General features: G+C 35.0%; 1 pseudogene; it reads left to right on the top strand.

Moving 5' to 3' along the window:
• Positions 1 to 1,163: 1,163 nt before the first annotated feature.
• Positions 1,164 to 2,658, top strand: LOC114611530 (annotated as a pseudogene).
• The last annotated feature ends 16,625 nt before the right edge of the window (positions 2,659 to 19,283 follow it).

The following is a 19,283-nucleotide window of genomic DNA, read 5'->3' on the forward strand; positions in this document are numbered from 1 at the left end:
ATTTAAACTATCCTGCCAAACTCTCCAAATGTGGCTATTGATTCAATGCAATCTAAATAAAATTTACACCCGGGATTTTAGAAACATTTACAAGTTTTTAGAAAATAAATATGGAAATGTTTAAAAGAGTTAAGATAAAATTATTTCTGGTTAGAAATTTAAGAAAAACAATTGAAGATTAATTCAAGGACACAGATTCTAAAATCAGAAGTACTCAAGTAGTTACTTGACTCTGTCCTTTACATCTTCGCAGAGACTGGATAATCTCTCCACGTTCCACATAGAAAGTGAGAGAGTCAGAAGAATCAGAAGTGTCTGCCTGCAAACGTCAAGCGCCATGTCTCTCACTTTTCACAACGTTTCAATCTCTCCCTTAACCTAGTGGAATGTTTTTACCCAAAACTCATGAGCTGATTATATGAATCACAAACTCAAATGAGCTTTTGGGAATTTGTTTTAAAAATCCGTTTAATTATCCCCTATTGTATATTTATGAGTTATTAATACTTTACTACTATAAATATAATAAGCCTATAATATTCAACATGTTGAGTTTGTTTATAAATGACTAATTGTAACTTTGCTTTGAAAGGTGTATAAATTAGAGAACTGTCTGTGTATCTCTTTAAACATACTTTTTACTACTTATATACTTATATACTATTTAGTCATTCACTAAATATTAATTTTTAACCCAAACTATGCTAGTTTTTGTTGTTATATAATATTCTATCATATATTCTTATTTTACTTTACAGTTTTATTTAAGTAAATCAACAAATTTCAGCCATTTATAGTGATATTTTCTTTTTTTTTCCGATGACATTTGATTTTTTCATACCTTGTTTATATCCTTATCCCAATTAGGATAGTGAACAAATTATTATATGAATGCAGTTTCTTATGGAGATATGGAGTCTTTCCCTCAAAATCTCTACATGTCTGTCTTCCCAAAATATCAGATTGTATAGATTATGTTAGTTGAATTTAATGCAAATAAATAAAACACATTTATTTTTTAAATTTACATTTTGTTCACTTATTTAACATAACGATTTTGAGATTAAGCCTTGTTGCCAAATATATGAGTAATTCATTTGTTTCTGTTATTGATGTTAGTTTTCTTGCTTTATTTTCTCCTTCAATCAAAAGATGATTTGTTTATGACAGTGAAAGATTCGAAGGATGTCTTTTGTGTCATTCAGGTAGACTCAGTAAACAAAGCCAGGACAGCCCTGCTCACCTGTCGGATGATGTTCTTAGACACGGACCACACTTTCAACATAGGGGTTGAGAATGCGCAGCATTTGAAACTGGTTGTGTTCAGCTAGGAGCCCACTCCCAGGAGGAACCGCGTGTGCTGTCACGGCACAGTGTCCTGCCTGCCTTAATCAGAGTAACAAAACCACATCAGCTGGCTGTCAAGCTGGAACCCAGAGGGCTTACTTACGTCAAGGTGACCCTGATGGAACAGTGGGAGAATTCTCTCCACTGCCTGGATAAGAGCCGAGAATCAGTGATGTTCGGAGTCGACATTCAAAAAGTTGTGGAAAAAGAAAACGTAGGCTTGATGGTACCGCTGCTGATACAGAAGTGTATTGTGGAGATTGAAAAGAGAGGCTGTCAGGTTGTAGGCCTGTATCGATTGTGTGGCTCAGCCGCAGTGAAGAAAGAGCTTCGAGAAGCATATGAGAAGGATAGCAAGACTGTTGATCTCTGTGAAAACCAGTACCCAGATATAAATGTAATAACAGGTGTTCTTAAGGACTATTTAAGAGAACTTCCTTCTCCCCTAACAACTAAGCAGCTGTATGAGGCTGTGTTAGATTCTATGGTGAAAAGCCCTTTGAAGCTGTCATCGAATGGTTGTGGACATCGAGTCCAGTGACTCCAGGTTTACTGTTGACCTGCTGGATTGCCTGCCAGATGTCGAGAAGGCAACCCTAAAGATGTTGTTAGATCATCTGAAGCTGTTGGCTTCTTACCACGAAGTGAATAAGATGATCTGCCAGAATTTGGCTGTGTGCTTTGGACCAGTGTTGCTTAACCAGAGGCAATAGCCTTCGCAACAGAGTCTTCACCGATTCTGACGAACTTGCAAGTGCTTTGGATTTTAAAAAACACATCGAAGTTCTCCATTACTTACTCCAGCTCTGGCCAGTGCAACGCTTAACTGTCAAAGGACCCAGAGACAGTTTGTGCCAGGAGCAGTCTTCTTCTCTGAATTACTTGAGGTGAAAGAAAGAGCGACCGTGTGTATTAAATCTGAGTGGTTCGAATTCATCAGGGGTGCTGAGGCCAAGGCAGGCCCGACTAGATAGTCCACCGAGCAACCGCTATGCGGGAGACTGGAGCAGCTGCGGGGAGAGCTTCTCTGTAAATACAAAAGAAAACTTCAAGGATTTGGATTGTGATGATGTTCCCTTAGAAGATGGAAAAAGTAGAGACTATAGCAAAATGGATGGAGCAGAAGTCATGACCACGCAACAAATCCCCATGTCAGGAGGGTGCACGTTTCAGACCTACTTGACGGTGCAGACCATTGAGTCCACAGTGGATCAGAAAGCTAACCTCTGAGATCTGCCGGAAAGCATTGATACCTTGATTGGCAATCTGGAGCGTGAGCTCAACAAAACCAAGCTGAACTTGAGTGTTTGAGATGGAGGGGTTGTTTGTGAAGATGTCACCAATTTTCATGTCAAGCCTTTTTCTGGGAATGAATGAATATATATATATACCTTAAATTAATTCCTAATAAGTTCATGTAATTCAATTATAAACACTATTCATTAATATGGTTATTTTACTTATGAACTGAGCTGTTTTGGGCATATAGGTAACTCAGACCTTGGGGGATATTTTAATAAACCTTGCCAGTCGCATGAAGGAGACATGCAGATGTTTGTAAGGGTCAGGTACATTATTACCCCGGCAAGGCTCCGGTAAGAACTGTTCTTCTATAGGTGGAGACAGATGTTTTCTGCAGAGGACACTGCAGCTGGACAGGCTGATTTGCAGTCAGACTCCCTGTGCAATGTCATTTGGTCATATTTCATTTGCAATATGAATGCTGCTGCTATAAGAAAAAAAATTTATTAACATAAAATTATACAGGTATTAATGTATTTTGTATTAGCATTCGGTAATTATTTAAGCTTATAAAAATTAAATATTTTTGTGGTTCTGAGAATATGTATATATTTATAACTTCATTATGCATATAGGTTTTAGAATAAGGGAAGAGATTGATTACAGCATTCCAAATATTTTAAAAATAAGGCCAAAGTTATTAGCTTAAAAATGTCTTTTTCATGGGAAAGAATGTTTAAATTAAAAGATAAGTTACATAACCACTTGAATAAAAACACACTGGAACTATTTGAGTGGAGGTGATAGCCTTTCTGATTTAGCTTTGTAGACACAGTATCCCTGTGGAAAGTTACATTTTATGTTGAAGTCCTTCACCTTCATAAGGGATCAAGTGATCAGATACCTGCACTAGTGACTTCAAAAGGCTTCACATGCTCTATGCATCTTTGTTTCCTGTGATACTTTAAGTATTTATTTATAAAGGTATACTTAAAATGTTGACTTCACTAATTGTCCTTGTTTCTAAAGAAGTCATCTTGCCAGGATGCTACATGTTATAAAATGTTAAAATGTATTTAAAAAACTTTTTTACTTATAGAATATGTAACTTTAGAAGTATAAATGAAACTTGAGTTACCAAGTTTAATGTGTGACAGCCATAAAAGAACCAGTTTCTTACTGTTTTTCTAAATATTAAGGAACTTATATGCAATACACATAACATTTAGGTAATTTGAAAACTCACCAGTATGAAGAAAATAACTATTTTTATATGAGACTTTCATTTTTTTAAAACGTTGTATAACACATACCAGAGATGATGCAATAGGTGTGTGTCATGAGTAAACAAAGTATTTTTAAATGTTTTATAGAGAAAGTTATCTGTGCCTTTTGTTTGTTTGTTTGCTATGTCATCTATAATACATAAATAAGTAGTATAGAAATTTAAATGCTTTATTAAAATATTATAACAGTGAAAAAAACAACAAAAAAAGAAAGACAAGATTCATAAAATTTATATTCTCATACAATCATAAGCACTCCTTCCTTTTGATATTCCATGTCACAAGATTCACATCTTGTATAGCTAATGTGCTTCATTGCCATTATATTGTCACCAAAATTCTGTAGTTTATATTTTAGTTCCCTGTTAATGTACAATCTATGGGCTCTGACATGGCATAATGCCCCTTTCAAACATGCCATGAGAATAATTGAATTAGCAGCCAATAATGTTTTCTGCTTTGTGTTTGTTTTTTTTTTTTGTTGTTGTTGTTTATGTTGTTGTTTTTGATGTTGTTGTTTGTCAATCTATCTATTAGAAATGGTAAGTGTTCTACTGTCTCTATGATTATTTCCTTTAGAGAATGTCATTTGTTCTCTGAGTGTGGAGACCCATTTCTTCTCAAGTATTTATTTGTGTCTATTTTTATTACTGATGGGATTGTACAAATTAAACAATTATTATACTGGAAATAGATTAATTCATATTCTATGAATTTCTTGCTGACTTACAACCACTTGCTAAAACAGCCTATACCAATAATTGATATTTTGTGAGAAATATACTTTAAAATATTTTTCTTTATAGTATAGAAAAGTATTTTTCTTATGTGTCTTATGAAAGTAAAATACAAACTAGTATAATTTCATAGAAAATTTATTACTCTTTTCTTAAAAATTAAAAGCTTAACATAGGGCACAAGCAATAGTTCTCTTAATGTTTTAACTTAAGTATTAAAGTCCCATAATAACCTAGCTATCCATTCCTTTTCATTAGTAGGATAATTGTTCCTAGATGTAGAAAAATAACTGAGTATAACAGAAAAATTTACCTTGCAACACACATATGAAAAAGAAAAAATTAGGAAAAGAACATTTAGAGCAAAATTCAATTAAGAAATACACTTTTAATGTTAAAGGGAATTTTAAAATTAGTATAAGAATGTGAAGCTTTGTAATAGAAAAGGCAAAATGCAGAAATAGAGAGTCTAGAGAGGCAATTTTACCTAATACTATAACTGGGGTATGCCTTAAATGATTCAATTTTGTTATCCTTTTGTTGTTCCAATTTCTATATGCATTTCATATATCTAATTACCTTTCAATGCCCCCAATTCTTTGGATCTCAGAAGCAGGCTATAAAATCTTATAGGGTACAGATACTCAATTGGATTGTGGAAATGGATTTCTAGGAAAATAGAACTGATTCATGCTGTCTTATGTTCACACATATTTCTCACCTTTCCCCTGTATCTCTTAATTCATACAAACCTCACACAAAAGACCTCTAAATCTCCCAAACTAGTGATACTTTCCTTCATCACTAGATTTTCATTGTTGTTTTCCTTAGTTGTGGCATATGAACAAGAGGATCAAATGGTTTTAAGTGCAAGACATTCTTATATGTTCATATTCATTAAGAATATAAAAACAGCAATTCTTCATCCCAATTATAAAGCAACACATTTTTAACACTATATTTTGTCAATCATTGCAAATTTTACTCACATGGATCTAAATGACTCATTGTTAGATTTATTCCTAAAATAGTTGCAAGGAATCATATAGCTCTGCAGTGAAGAATGTGCACACTGGTTTTTCTTCTGCCAAAACTTTGCCGTGTCATTTGTTGGAAAGGTGTCTGTTGACATTGATCTTAATTGGTCTTCATCAATGTCATATCTTCCTGACATAAGATTTAGTTATGGCCATCACTAGTCTTCCACATTCTAAATATTGATGTTATGTTGCTTCGTGTAGGACTTTAAAATTAAAGGTAATCTGTAAGATGTGAAGTAGAAGCTGCACAAACCATATATGAGTTACTAAAGAATTCTGTGCATTGGAACAAATGTGACATGTGGAGTTGAGTGACATCTTTCTTTAAAATTCTAAGAATAGTTATTATTATTCCCAAGACTACAAGGCAGCTTCCCATGATTTCTAGCTAGCAAATTTCTATGGGTGAGGATCTTACTAAGTCAATTATGACAAATGCTTTCTCATCTTATCACCTATCTTGAAATAGTCAAAGACATTATTGATTGTGTTTTATCATTTCAAATGGCATTTACTTTTAGGAAAAAAAGTAAAATTTCTTGAAAATGTCTAATAGGAAAAAAGAGGAGAGGTTCTGGGCAGAAAGAGCATAACTCAAGTAAAGTCTGGGTTCTAAACAAGGTGTAGATATATTTTATTATTTTTACTGCTGAAGTACTGATTTTTGCAATGCAAATATGCCCTGAAGTATCTATTAAGATGCTGGTGCCTACTGTAAAATATTCTATGGAAGAGAGAAGAGATAGGATAGTTTGAGAAATGATAAATTTTCATTTTATAAGACGTAAATTTTAATACTTTGTGATTTCTAGAATTATATGGATCTGCATGTTAATACATTATATATTACTGACTTTTGGTTTAACTGAAGTCTCATCATCAAGCTTATGTGACCTGTGTAACACTTGCAATTTTGTCCATCTTCCAAATAAAACACTGCTCAGATAGTTTCTCTATTTTCAAAATCAAGACAACAAATACGAAAGTGAAAACTTAAAAACGAGGCATAAAAGTAATGTATGAGATGCTTGCTTATTGCCAGTCTATATCATCACAGAGACGTCATGCAATGGTCCAGTCCTTCCCAGAACTGAGTCACTTTCGTCTTCATTTTGCATTGCTCCAATTGTCATCTCACTTCTTTTCCCCAAAACAGTCATTCAATGACACTGACAAATACATATTTCTTTTACTTTTAAAGAAAAAATACATAAAATTTGCAATGGATACTTTGCCTACTGTTACACAGCAAGTGGCTAGCAAAACTCAAATGAAAATATAAAAGTAATTTAAACACACCTAGCAGTGATGAATGTAATTTGTAGTACACAGTGTATTTGAATGTATTTTTCCTGCTGGGGGCATTTGAATAAAAAAAGACAAGGGGAAGTTTAATCAAATTATCTATTTAAACTCTCCTGCCCTAGAGAGTATATGGATTTAATAACCTAATAGTAGGTTGAACAGAAAAATGATCTATGAATTTAGTAAGTAGAATTATCACTATTTTATGATTCTCCACAAAAAGGCAACAATTGAATGGAAAAAAATAGTAAAATGGTATCTGTCCTCTAATATATCTTTAAAGCAGTTCATTATTTTAAGAAACACACATCCATCTGTGAGAGCAGAGTTACATTGGTTTCTGTAAGAAAATAAATGTTCTACATCATAAAATTTTACTTTATTCAAACATCACCTTTAGTTGTTTAAATGCAATGTGAATTTCTTCTTCTTCTTCTTCTTCTTCTTCTTCTTCTTCTTCTTCTTCTTCTTCTTCTTCTTCCTCTTCCTCCTCCTCTTTCTCATCCTCCTCCTCTTTCTCATCCTCCTCCTTTTCTCCTGTTTTCTTCTACTTCCTCCATCTGTTAATTTATTTTCATTATTTAAAACAATTGTAAAATTTAAATGTATTTTGATCATATTTTTCCTCCCCCAATTCCCTCTAGTTCTTCTGCCACTCCCTATCCACCCTAATTTAAGTACTTTCTTAAAAGCAAAGCAAAGCAAAGCAAAACAAAACAAAACAAAAAACAAAAACAACAACAAAATCTACCACAACTAAGTAAAGTAAAACTACACAAAAATAAAGATAAAACCAAATTGTATGCATACAGACACATGTACACGCACACACACACAAACACAAAACAAACAAACAAACACCCTGTGGAGTCCATCATATGTTGGTGAAATACCCTTGAACTTGAGGCCATTTCTCAAAAGGTTGATATAACCAGTGTCACTCTATCGGAGAAAAGTGATTTTCTCTCTCTCTCGATAGGTACATGTAAAAGTTCAGTTGTTAACTTTTACCTTGCTGGTTAGGTTTTCATTTATGAATTTTTAAAAACTATAATAGAATACAATAAAAACAAAATAAAACAAAATTAAATCTAAAACTACTACATGGAAGTTGGGAAAGAAGGCCCATGTTTTTGCACACATGAGAATGCCATAAAAATATTTAATTGAAGCCATATTACATGTTCAGAAGACCTGGAGTAGGCTCTGGGCATGCTCTTCCAATTCCTTTGAGTTCATATGAGCTTTGCTTAAAATTAGAATTAGAGTCTCATGTTTCCTTAGTTTCCTCCACTTTCTCTGTATTTTACGCTCTTTCTGCTTCCTCTTCTGTTGATTTCCTTCAGCTTTGAAGGGAAGGATTTAATAGAAACATCCTGTTTAGGACTGAGTATTCCCAGGTCTTTTACTCTTTGCATAATGTCTGGCTGTGGGTCTTTATATTTGTTCCCTTGTACTGCAGGAGAAAGCGTTCCTGATAGTGACTGAACATAACATTGTTTATGAGTATATCATATTTCTTATTTTGTTTTGTTTTGTTTTTGAGTTGCTGGTGAAACTATGTATCATAAGTTCATTTCCTACCATTCTTAATATTATCTTATCCGAAGATCATTGCAATTAAGAGTCATTAATGACTATTCTGTTACTAATGTAGGCATATGAACATGATGTGTGTGATAGAGATGCAAAAACCCAAGCACATGTTTTATAGTCAGAAGGAAACTCTGGAGAGTTTTGTTTTTTAATTTTACGCATGTTCAAACAATCAAACTTAAGTGTATCAGGTTTGTAAAGCTAGATATTTTATCTTCTGACAAATCTTGACTGCCTAACTCTCATTAATGTTAATTATTATATTATTTTACAATAAAAGTCCAAAATATTAAGTTTTAATAAATCAATTAAAATTATATTCTTTTACAAATATACAGCATGTACAAATAATAAAATTTGAGTCAAAATAAAATCCTTACTGCCTTGGAAACATAAAAAAACAGGTAATCTGTACATGAACAAAACAAGAATAATAATTATTAGCCGTTTAACGTGGGTAAGTCGAATATCTGTGAATAGGTAAATAATTTTCTTATATATTTCCAGGCCTAAGCAGTACTGGTGTGTTGGGAATTTAGAAACATCACAAAACTCTCTTCCATGTGGATCTTCAGTAATAATAGGACTTGGCTGCCTGACAGAGTTAAAAACAAGCACTATGGCTGTACACTAAGCTACTGTACACTTTGGGCTCCTGCACTGAAGAAATCAATCAGGAAATGAACTATGATCATGCTTCTTCTTCTTCTTCTTCTTCTTCTTCTTCTTCTTCTTCTTCTTCTTTTTCTTCTTCTTCTTCTTCTTCTTCTTCTTCTTCTGTCAGGCGATCATGATTCTTCTTGAAGATTAGTTCTCATAGTACCGGAAGGTGCCATACAAGCTTCCAAACGAGAAAAGCTGTAAATACTGTGAATCAGCCTTGAAGGCTGTTAAGAACAACATCATTGACCAGGACAAACACACACCATAGGATAATAGTGGCACTTTTACTAACCAGTAACAGTCTAATTCAACTTATAGCCTCCTCAGTAGCTATGGGTTTCATTCATGATACCTGAAATCTAGATACCTACCTGAGGCTTGAGAATTCCCAGACCTTGGAAGATGACCCACCACTGCTATTTTCCCAAATCAATATAATTTCTAACTGTATTATAAACATTTATATTTATATCCACAGATAAATCTCACACATCAGAAAGCCCCCCACTCTAGAATCATCAAATAGATTATTGAACATCTACAACTGGTAAAATTGCAGTGATCATGATGTGGTCAATTGTAATCCTGATACTCGAGTCTTAGAAAACCCTATAACAGAAGTGCAGAAAGATTGTAAAAGCTAGATGATGAGGGTATGTGCTGTGAGATACTGTATCCTAGATATAAAGTAGCTGCACACATAAAATATCAACAATGTGCTGGTTTCAGAAACAAGGGCTGCATGATGACAACACCAATCAACATGCCATTGTTCATAGGGAAAATGTCACAAGGCCCCACCAGCTAAATGAAGAGCTATAGAAAAATCAATGAATACTGAGAGGAAAGAGAATGAGTTTTCTCCTGGAACAAATTCTCTGTTAGTTTATAAAGTCTTGAGTGGCCAGCTCTAAACACATGTTCATAGATACAAGACTAAGTGTACTTAGAAAGTTGTGAATATAAATATATGTGTCATAAATTTGAGAGAGATTGGGAACAGTTGGGGAGGAAGTAAGAAGTATGGAGTTAAAATAATGATGTAAATATAACAATCATGTATGAAATTCTAAAAAAATAAAACCTTAATAAAAAAAATTAAACATACTGGCAATTGCATGACAACTGAGCCTAAGCCATCAAACTTAAGAGAACATAGATGATTCTGTACAAAGCCATTCTACTTTCTATTGCCAAATTATAGTTGGCCACCCCCGGAAAAAAAAAACAGCAACAACAAAAACCAAACCAAACCAAGAAAAAACAGTGATACTGCTTATTAAATTGCATTCCTTGGTGTGTGTGTGTATGTGTGTGTGATCTCATAACCCATTTCTGAAGAAGAGTCATCAACTACAGTGGACTGTGCTTTCCTACATCAAATAATCAATTAATAAGTATGTGAAACACATGCACACATGGTAATTGACCAGAGACACTTCCTCAAATGAGGTTTCCTCTTCCCAAGTGTATCCAAGATTTGGTCACGTTGTTGGGGTAAATATTATTTTGGGGGTTTTACCCAATATAGTTTATATAGTTTTCAAATAAAAGATATAAAAACCTTTATATTAGTAATAAACTTAAGAGTATTAGAGCTGGGCACATACTTTCCCTCTGTGCTGTAGCATGGGCCACTCCTACCCCAAAAGGAAATCCATGTGCTCATAGTCCACCTACCCCATGGCAAGTTCTCCTTTCTTTTTCTCTCTCCTTTGTTGTCTCTGCCTGAGTACCCCAGTCTCAGATGTAGAGCCCTACCTAATTCTCTTCTAGTTAGCTACAGGCTGTAGACATCTTTCTTAACCAATCAGAAATAATTTGGGGGCGATGGGGGCATTGTTTTCAGAAAAAAGCTAGTACAAGTGAGGAGTCACTCATCTTGGAGCAACCATATTTTGAGGTACAGAATTTAGCATCTGAATACTAACAGCACCATTCCATGCACTACAACAAGTTGATAAAAATTAAAGAGCACAGTCCATTCCTTGTTAATCTGTACATAGGAATAAATAACTTAGTCTTTTAAACCATAGTCTTTCCATTCTTTTTTGTTTGAAAATTTGTCAGTGGATACTATTACATAATATACAGAAGAGCTATAATAATCTAACCGTCCTTCAAATCATCCAATGTTTGAAAAATTAAATATTTCTTGAAAAAACTCAAATTTCTCAAATGTAGTCTCTTGTAAAATCATAAATAAATTTTATTCAATTATTCCAAAAAGGAAGCCGCAAGTGATAAAACAAACTAAAGCATTTTAGTATAGCTCCAAATCTTGTAGCTGTGTATTTGACATCTAGGGCTCACTCATGATCTATTCTGCTTCAAAGGACTTGAGCAGCTGTCTTTCCCTAATTCCGTCATGGCAACACACATGGCATTTCTCATTGGCTCAGATTTACTCCCTTCCTCCTGATGTTCTTGATGGTCATTTCAGTCCTGGCATCTTCAATAAGTGGAAATCACTGCAATTAAGACAGTTTCTTCACAAATAGCATCTAGTGGCCTTTTTTGGATATTCCAATTTTGACACACTGTTGTGACAAGCCTAGATTCTTCACATAGTCTCCACAATGCTAAATTTTTCAACTGCACTATAAAAAATAGTCTTGCTTCATGGAGAAACTTTAACACCATGGAGATACAAAACACCAAGTCTCAGCTGATATCCATAACCCTTTAATGCCTTTAAAACCAGTCATAGGAGAAAATCTTATGCGATAGTTGTCAAATTCTACTGTAGCTTGATGTATAATTGTATGCCTCCACTGGTACAGTGATACAGAACTGTGAGTGTGTGTGTGTGTGTGTGTGTGTGTGTTAGTGTGTGTTAATCACAGCTAATGTTTTCTTTCTGCCACAGGTATTCATTACCCACTGTCTCAAAGAGCTTGGTCTCTGATAAATTCTGTGCTTTCTTCTACAATGCTTTCACCATTGCTTCATTTTTTAGCATTAATACCTTCTATCTTCCATACTATTATGCTTTCTGAAGCTAAATTTAAAATGCTTTATTAATCCTCTTTAAAGAAAGATGGTCATGCTTGTTAGAACTCCACACGATGGAAGGTTCCAATTAATTTCACTTTTAGACATTTTCTGCTACTGTTTTAGAGCACCAATCTGAACAGGTCACTAATGGTTCTATTTCTTCAATGGAGAGTATCTTAACCTAGATCTGTCTGACTTTGTGTCCAGTTGACAAAAACTAACTAGCAAAAAGAGATTCTAGAGCAAAATGTCTTTACATTGAAGAGACAAAAATGACATGGATCTAATCACACACAAACCATTAACTTTACAAATTGCATGACCCCTTTCTAAGGCATTTGACATGAAACTGAAATCCTTCTCCTTTGTCTTTTTAAACAATTCCATATTATTATAAACAATTATAATTGTTTGTGAACATAAGTTTATAAATATTTAAAACTAATGATATTATATGAAAATATCAATATATTGCATTTTGTATTAATTTTCATAGAGGTTGCTATACTGTTTTTTATGAATTTTAGTCCTTCAAATATTAGTTACACATTTAAATCCATGGTAAATGGTCTTGGATATTTCAAGGTATTATATACTCTTGAAAATATCAGAAGCATTAAAATCATTTATTAAATCTAACACTACAATTCTTTGAAGTCCCTAAATTATGTAAAATCCTAACTACTAAGATGGACGTACCTTCAATCACCTTAAAATTCTGTCATTGCTTTTTCCTTTTAAAAAACAATTAAAATAAACAGTGACATTTAATTTAAACTGAAATTTAAATAAAACACACATATTTTACATTTCCATGATTGTTGTCAAATATACACGTGTCTCCAAAATTAGATTGATGATATGGAGAATGACAGAACAGTCTGGAAGCCTTTATCCTCCTAGAAATTGCTAAAAATTATTGAGAATTGTTCATTTTCTTTTGAGCCAAGGCTTTTATTTTTGCAACAAAGTGCTTATTAAAACACCAAGTCTCAGCTGATATCCGTAACTCTTTAATGTCTTTAAAACCAGTCATAGGAGAAAATCTTATGCGATAGATGTCAAATTCTACTGTAGCTTGATGTATAATTTGTATACCTCCACTGGTGTGTGGTAGGCTTGAAGGCAGGTTGAAGTGTTAAACATCCATCATTCAAGTAGGTTTTGAAAAATCTAAGTCTACAGTTCAGTTTTTGTGAGATGTTATGGGCCTAAGTTAGTTGATTCTGTAGGTTTTCTTATGGTGTCCTTGACCCTTCTGACTCCTGCAATCTTTCTTTTACCTCTTCAGTAGGATTCCTTAGGCTCTGTCTAATATTTGTTGTGGTTCTGTACATCTCTTTCCATCTGTTAGTGGGTGAATCCTCTGTGATGACAGTTATGCCAGGCACCTCTCTGCAAGTATAACAAAATATCATTGACAATGTCAGTAGTAGGTTCCTGCTTAGGGCATGTATCTCAATATGGACCTATTGTTGGTTAGACACTCCCTCAATTTCTGCTCCATCTTTACCCCTGGGCATTTTATAGACAGGGCAAATAGTAAGTTGAACGTTCTGTAGATGGGTTGGTATCACTGTCCTTCCACTGAAAGTCTTTGTTGGTTACAATGGATAGGCTCTTCATGCTCTATATACCCCATTGCTAGAAGACTTAACTAAGATTACTCTCAGATTCCTGGAAGTTTCCACTCCCTTAGGTTTTCAGTTTATCCCAGAGATACATTCTGCCATGTTCCAGTACTTTTTCTCTGTACTTTCTTCTTTTGTCATCTTCCCATTTATCTCTCCTCTTCCTCACTCATGTAGCCTCCTCCCCATCCAAAACTCACAATGTTTGTCCTCTATTGCTGCTGGGAGAGTAAACTTGTACAACCACTTTGGAAATACATTTGGTGATTTCAGAAACAAACAAACAAACAAACAATAACAACTAACAAACTGGGATTAGATCTTCCTTAAGACTTAGCTATGTCACTCCTGGGCTTATACCAAATATAATATGTCATATCACAATGACACTTGCTCAACTGTATATACAGAAGTTTTATTCATAATAGTTAGAAACTTGAAACAACCTAGATATCCCTCAAATAACGAATTGATAAAGAAAATGTTATACATTTATAAAATGGAATGTTAATCTGCTATTAAAAACACCACCATAACATTTGCAGGCACCAGATTGGAACTAGAAAACATTATCATGAGTAATTTAACCCATACCCCAAAAGACAACCATGGTATATATTCACTTATAAAGGGATATTAGGTAGAAAGTAAAAGATAACCATGCTACAATCCACAGACCCAAGAAGCAATGTGACAAGAAGACCTGGGGCAGAGGGATATTTGTTTTGTTTTAGCTTGGATTCTAATGAAAGACAAAAAGGGAGTGGATCCAGCCAGATGGAAAGAGAGATAGTTAGTAACTGTGGGGACTGAGGGAGGGGAAAACATGATCAGTATATATTATATGAACAATACATTTTGTTTAAAAAAGAAAAAAATAACAGATTTGTTCTATCAAAATTTTGTTCACTAGATTTTGTTCTCGCCATGCAGCAAATGAAGCATAAAATTCCACTGGGTGTTACATAAATTGTAACAAAAATCTATGACTAATTGTAAGAATGTATTGATTGACCAGGATTCTTTTTTTTTTGTAGGGCTTCAATTTTTACTCTATTTCCTCTCTGTCCATGTTTATTAACAATATTGAACTATGTCTAATGTAATCATCTTAAAAATCATACCTAAGAGTTGTGCTGTGATGCTTCTCAAGTTCATATCCCCTTTCTTAAGAAATGATAAGTGACATTGTTCCTTTGTACCAAGTAGAGGAAGAATATGTCTAGATCTGTTTTTGACAGTATACCAAATTCCCTAAATCTGCCATTCAATAGAGAAAAATGCAACTTCGGATCAATTCCATTGATATACTTTACTTGCTTAAAGGAGAGGAAAATCTTTCACTGTATCCTTGTTATGAGAATTCAGATCAAAGCACTGCATCACCAATCAAAAGTAAATGCAAATAAATGGTGACAAGGTTAGGGCTGATCATTGGTGTTTACATGAGTTAAGATGGACACATTAATGCTAAACTAAAGTCAAATTTAAAAGGAAAAATTACTGAGTATTGAATATAATTTTAAATTAATTTTTTGAGAATTTTCTACACAATTACTATATCAGTTTTATAGTCATTCTTCTCTTTCCCCATTCTAAATCTTCTAATGCTTCCTCCTCTCAAATATATAACCCCTATATATACATGTACATAAAAACACATTTAAAAACTACTGAGTTCCCTCAATAGTGTGTGTGTGTGTGTGTTTGTGTGTGTGAATGTGTGTGTTTGTGTTAAATGATATACACTAAGAATTAGAAAGCCTATCAGAGAACATGTCTCTGGAGGAGGTATGTAATTCTTCCTCTTTCAGACAGGAAATGTGCTTAGAGCTCTTAATCTAAGTGTATGGATTTGGAAATTTCCTACAACTGCATTTGCTTGTAAACAGTTCTGCAGTAAACAATAGTAGAACACACTAGGAAGTAGTATAAGGGGAGAAATAGGAGAAACTTGGGGCATTAAACTTTGAAAGAGTGAAGGAATATAGAATGAGGGAAAGGGAGTAATGAAAGATAACAATAAATATATATAAGAAAACATAGAGGGCTGTGCATGTTGACAAATATGGGTCTATTTTTATTTTTCTACATATAGACACCCAGTTATATCAGCATCATTTATTGAAGATACTTTATCTTTTCCATTGTGTATTCTTGACGTCTTTGTAAAAAATTCAATGAAAGTAGAAAGTTTTTGTAAGACAAAGGACATAGTTAATAAGAAAAATTGGTGACCTACAGATTGGGAAAAAATCTGCACTATCCCCACATCTGACAGAGAGCTAATATCCAAAATACATAAAGAACTCAAGAAGTTAACCACCAAAAAAACCAAACTCAATCAAAAAATAGGATATAGAACTAAACCAAGAATTCACAACAGAGGAATCTTGAATGGCTGCGAAGCACCTAAAGAAATGTTCAAAGATTTTAGTGATTATAGAAATGCAAATCAAAATGACCCTGAGATCCCACCTTACACTAATCAGAATAGCTATGATCAGTCAAAACTTCAGGTGACAACACATGTTGGCAAGGATGTGAAAAAAGGTACATACCTCCATTGCTGACGGGAATGCAAACTACTACAACCACTCTGGAAATCAATCTAGAGGTTCCTCAGAAGATTTGAAATAGATCTACCTGAAGGTCAAGCAATACCACTCTTGGGAATATACCCAAAAGATGTCCCCCCATGCCACAGGGGCACATGTTAGACTATGTTCATAGTGGCTTTATTTGTGATAAACAGAAAATGGAAACAACCCAGATGTCCCACAACAGAAGAATGGATACAGAAAATGTGGTTCATTTACACAATGGACTACTTGGCTATTAAGAACAAGGACATCCTGAGTTTTGCAGACAAATGGATGGAACTAGAAAATATCATCCTGAGTGAGGTAACAGACCCAAAAGGACATTCATGGCATGTACTCACGAATAGGTATATATTAGCCAAAAAAAAAGTACAGAATACCCAAGATATAGTACACAGAATTCAAAAATATCAACAAGTTGAAGGGTTCAAGTGAGGACACCTCAGTCCCACTGGGGAGGAAGAAGAAAGCAACCACAAGAGAGGAGGGAGAGAAGGACCAGGGAGGAAAAGTAGGTGAGTGTCTAGGGGGAGAGAGGAAGCTGATCTGGTATTGGGTGAGGGAAAAGGACTGAAGCCCTGAGGGTCAGCAGAAAGAATGGAAAAGGCAACCTAGGGATGTAGAAGGCTAGGGGAACCCTCCAGTATGCACCAGAAACCTTGAATGTGAGAGACTCTCAGGACTCAAAGGGAGAGACCTTAGATGAAATGCCAGTCAGTAGAGAGAAGGAAATTATAGAGCCTACTTCCAGCAGAAAGACAGGGTAGCAAATGAGGGAGGGGTTGTCATCCCACAGTCAAAACTCTGACCCAAATTTTTTTCATGTTTGAAAGAACTACAGGGATGGAAATTAATTGGAGCCTGAGGAAAAGAATGTCTAGTGACAGACCCAAAGTGGGATCTAGCTCAAGGGGAGGTCCCAAGCCCTGACACTATTACTGAGGCTATGGAGCGCTCACAAAAGTGGACCTATCATGACTGCCCTCCAAAAGACCCAACAAGCAGTAGAAAAAGTCAGATATTTGCACCCAACCAATGAACAGAAGCTGCTGACTCCTGTGGCTGAATTAGAGAAAAGCTGAAAGAAGCTGAGGAGGAGGGCGACCCTGTAGCAGGACCAACAGTCTCAATTATTCCGGACTCCTGAGATCTTTCAAATACTGTACTACCAAAAAGGCAGCATACACCAGCTGATATGAGGCCCCCAACACATATACAGCAGAGGACTGCTGGGTCTCTGTTCAATCAGAGATGTTGCACCTAACCCTCAAGAGACTGGAGTCCCCAGGACGTTTAGAGGTCAGGTAGGGTGGAGCATAGAGGATGGGAACATCCCTGTGGAGACAGGGTGTGTGTTGGAGGTATGAGATGTGGAACAATCTGAGGATGGACTCGGGGAGGTGAATAAAATTTGAAGTGGAAAGAAAGGAAGAGAGGGAGGAAGGGAGGGAAGCAGGAAGGGAGGGAGGGAGGGAGGGAAGGAGGGAGGGAGGGAGGGAGGGAGGAAGGGAGGGAGGTTGAGCAAGAGGAAAGAAAGAAAGAAAGAAAGAAAGAAAGAAAGAAAGAAAGAAAGAAAGAAAGAAAGAAAGGAAGAAAGAAAAAAGAAAGAAAGGAAGGAAGGAAGGAAGGAAGGAAGGAAGGAAGGAAGGAAGGAAAGAAGGAAGGAAGGAAGAGGAAATATTTATGTGCTTAGGAAAGTACTTATTTGTGTATACATATGTATGTATATATGTAATACATAGTATTATAGGCAGTGGTATTGTGCTACAAGTAGTGATGGTACTTTCTCTAGGAGCCAGGCCATATCTTAAAAACCACAAAACAACCTCCACAACCACAACCACCACCACGACAACAACAAAAACAACAACACCTCAATACAAGTCATGGGAAATCCTGCTTCAAGTCGTTCAGTTGTATAAAGGAGTCTTCCAAATCAATATAGGGTATTGGTGTTGCCCTTAGTTGTCTTTGATAACTTAAGAGCAAGAACTTCTCATGAAGGCAACATATACCTCAAGTTCAGGGCTTCAAAGAATCCATCTAGAACCAGGATGGAAAAGTCCTTTCTGATATCTAGCTCATATGGCATCTAAAGGTGCTATTCAGTCTCCTGAGCGAGAATTGCAACTGATTCCTGTACAGTTTTAAACCCTATGAGGAAAAACAGCTTCTGGGTTGGAAAGACACGTTCAGTAGTGTAATTGTGGCACTTATATTTGTGGGGAATCAACAGCTACCTAACTGTATATAAGGCCTTTTAAAAAGAAGGGAATGTATATCTAATAATTAATAGTCACTACAGCAATAGTTAGTACTATAACTGCCTGAACTAATATAAGATATAAATGTGTTTTAAAGATGTATTTTCAAAGATGATGGTAGCTCTTACCTTCATTAAAGAAGCTTCTTTTTGCTCTCTTTGGTTACTGGTATAGTGATCCATAACTGGTTAAAATGGATTGAAAATGTACTCATGGTTTTCCCAATCCCATGTGATATATCCAAAATGCTACCTCTCTATCTGAAGTTCAGACAGAAAAGGACACATACGAGTGGGTAGAAGGTTGAAATAGTTAGAGAGACAAGATGCGTGATGGAAAACAATACCTTCTAAACAAACCAAAGTGAAGGGAAAGAATCCATTTCTGAAAGTTTTCCTTTGGTTTGCATATTCACACTCCAGCATGCTTAAGCACACTCTAATGCATACATATGCACTGTTAAATTACTATTGCTATATAAATCAATCACTGAACTATGTCAATATACTAGAAATATGCAACAACATCCTGAGTTCATGTTCCATTAGTTGGACATGTTTGGTTCTACATGT

The sequence above is a fragment of the Grammomys surdaster genome, unplaced genomic scaffold (assembly GCF_004785775.1).
Source record: "Grammomys surdaster isolate TR1022 unplaced genomic scaffold, NIH_TR_1.0 126115, whole genome shotgun sequence".
NCBI classification, from domain to species: Eukaryota; Metazoa; Chordata; class Mammalia; order Rodentia; family Muridae; genus Grammomys; species Grammomys surdaster.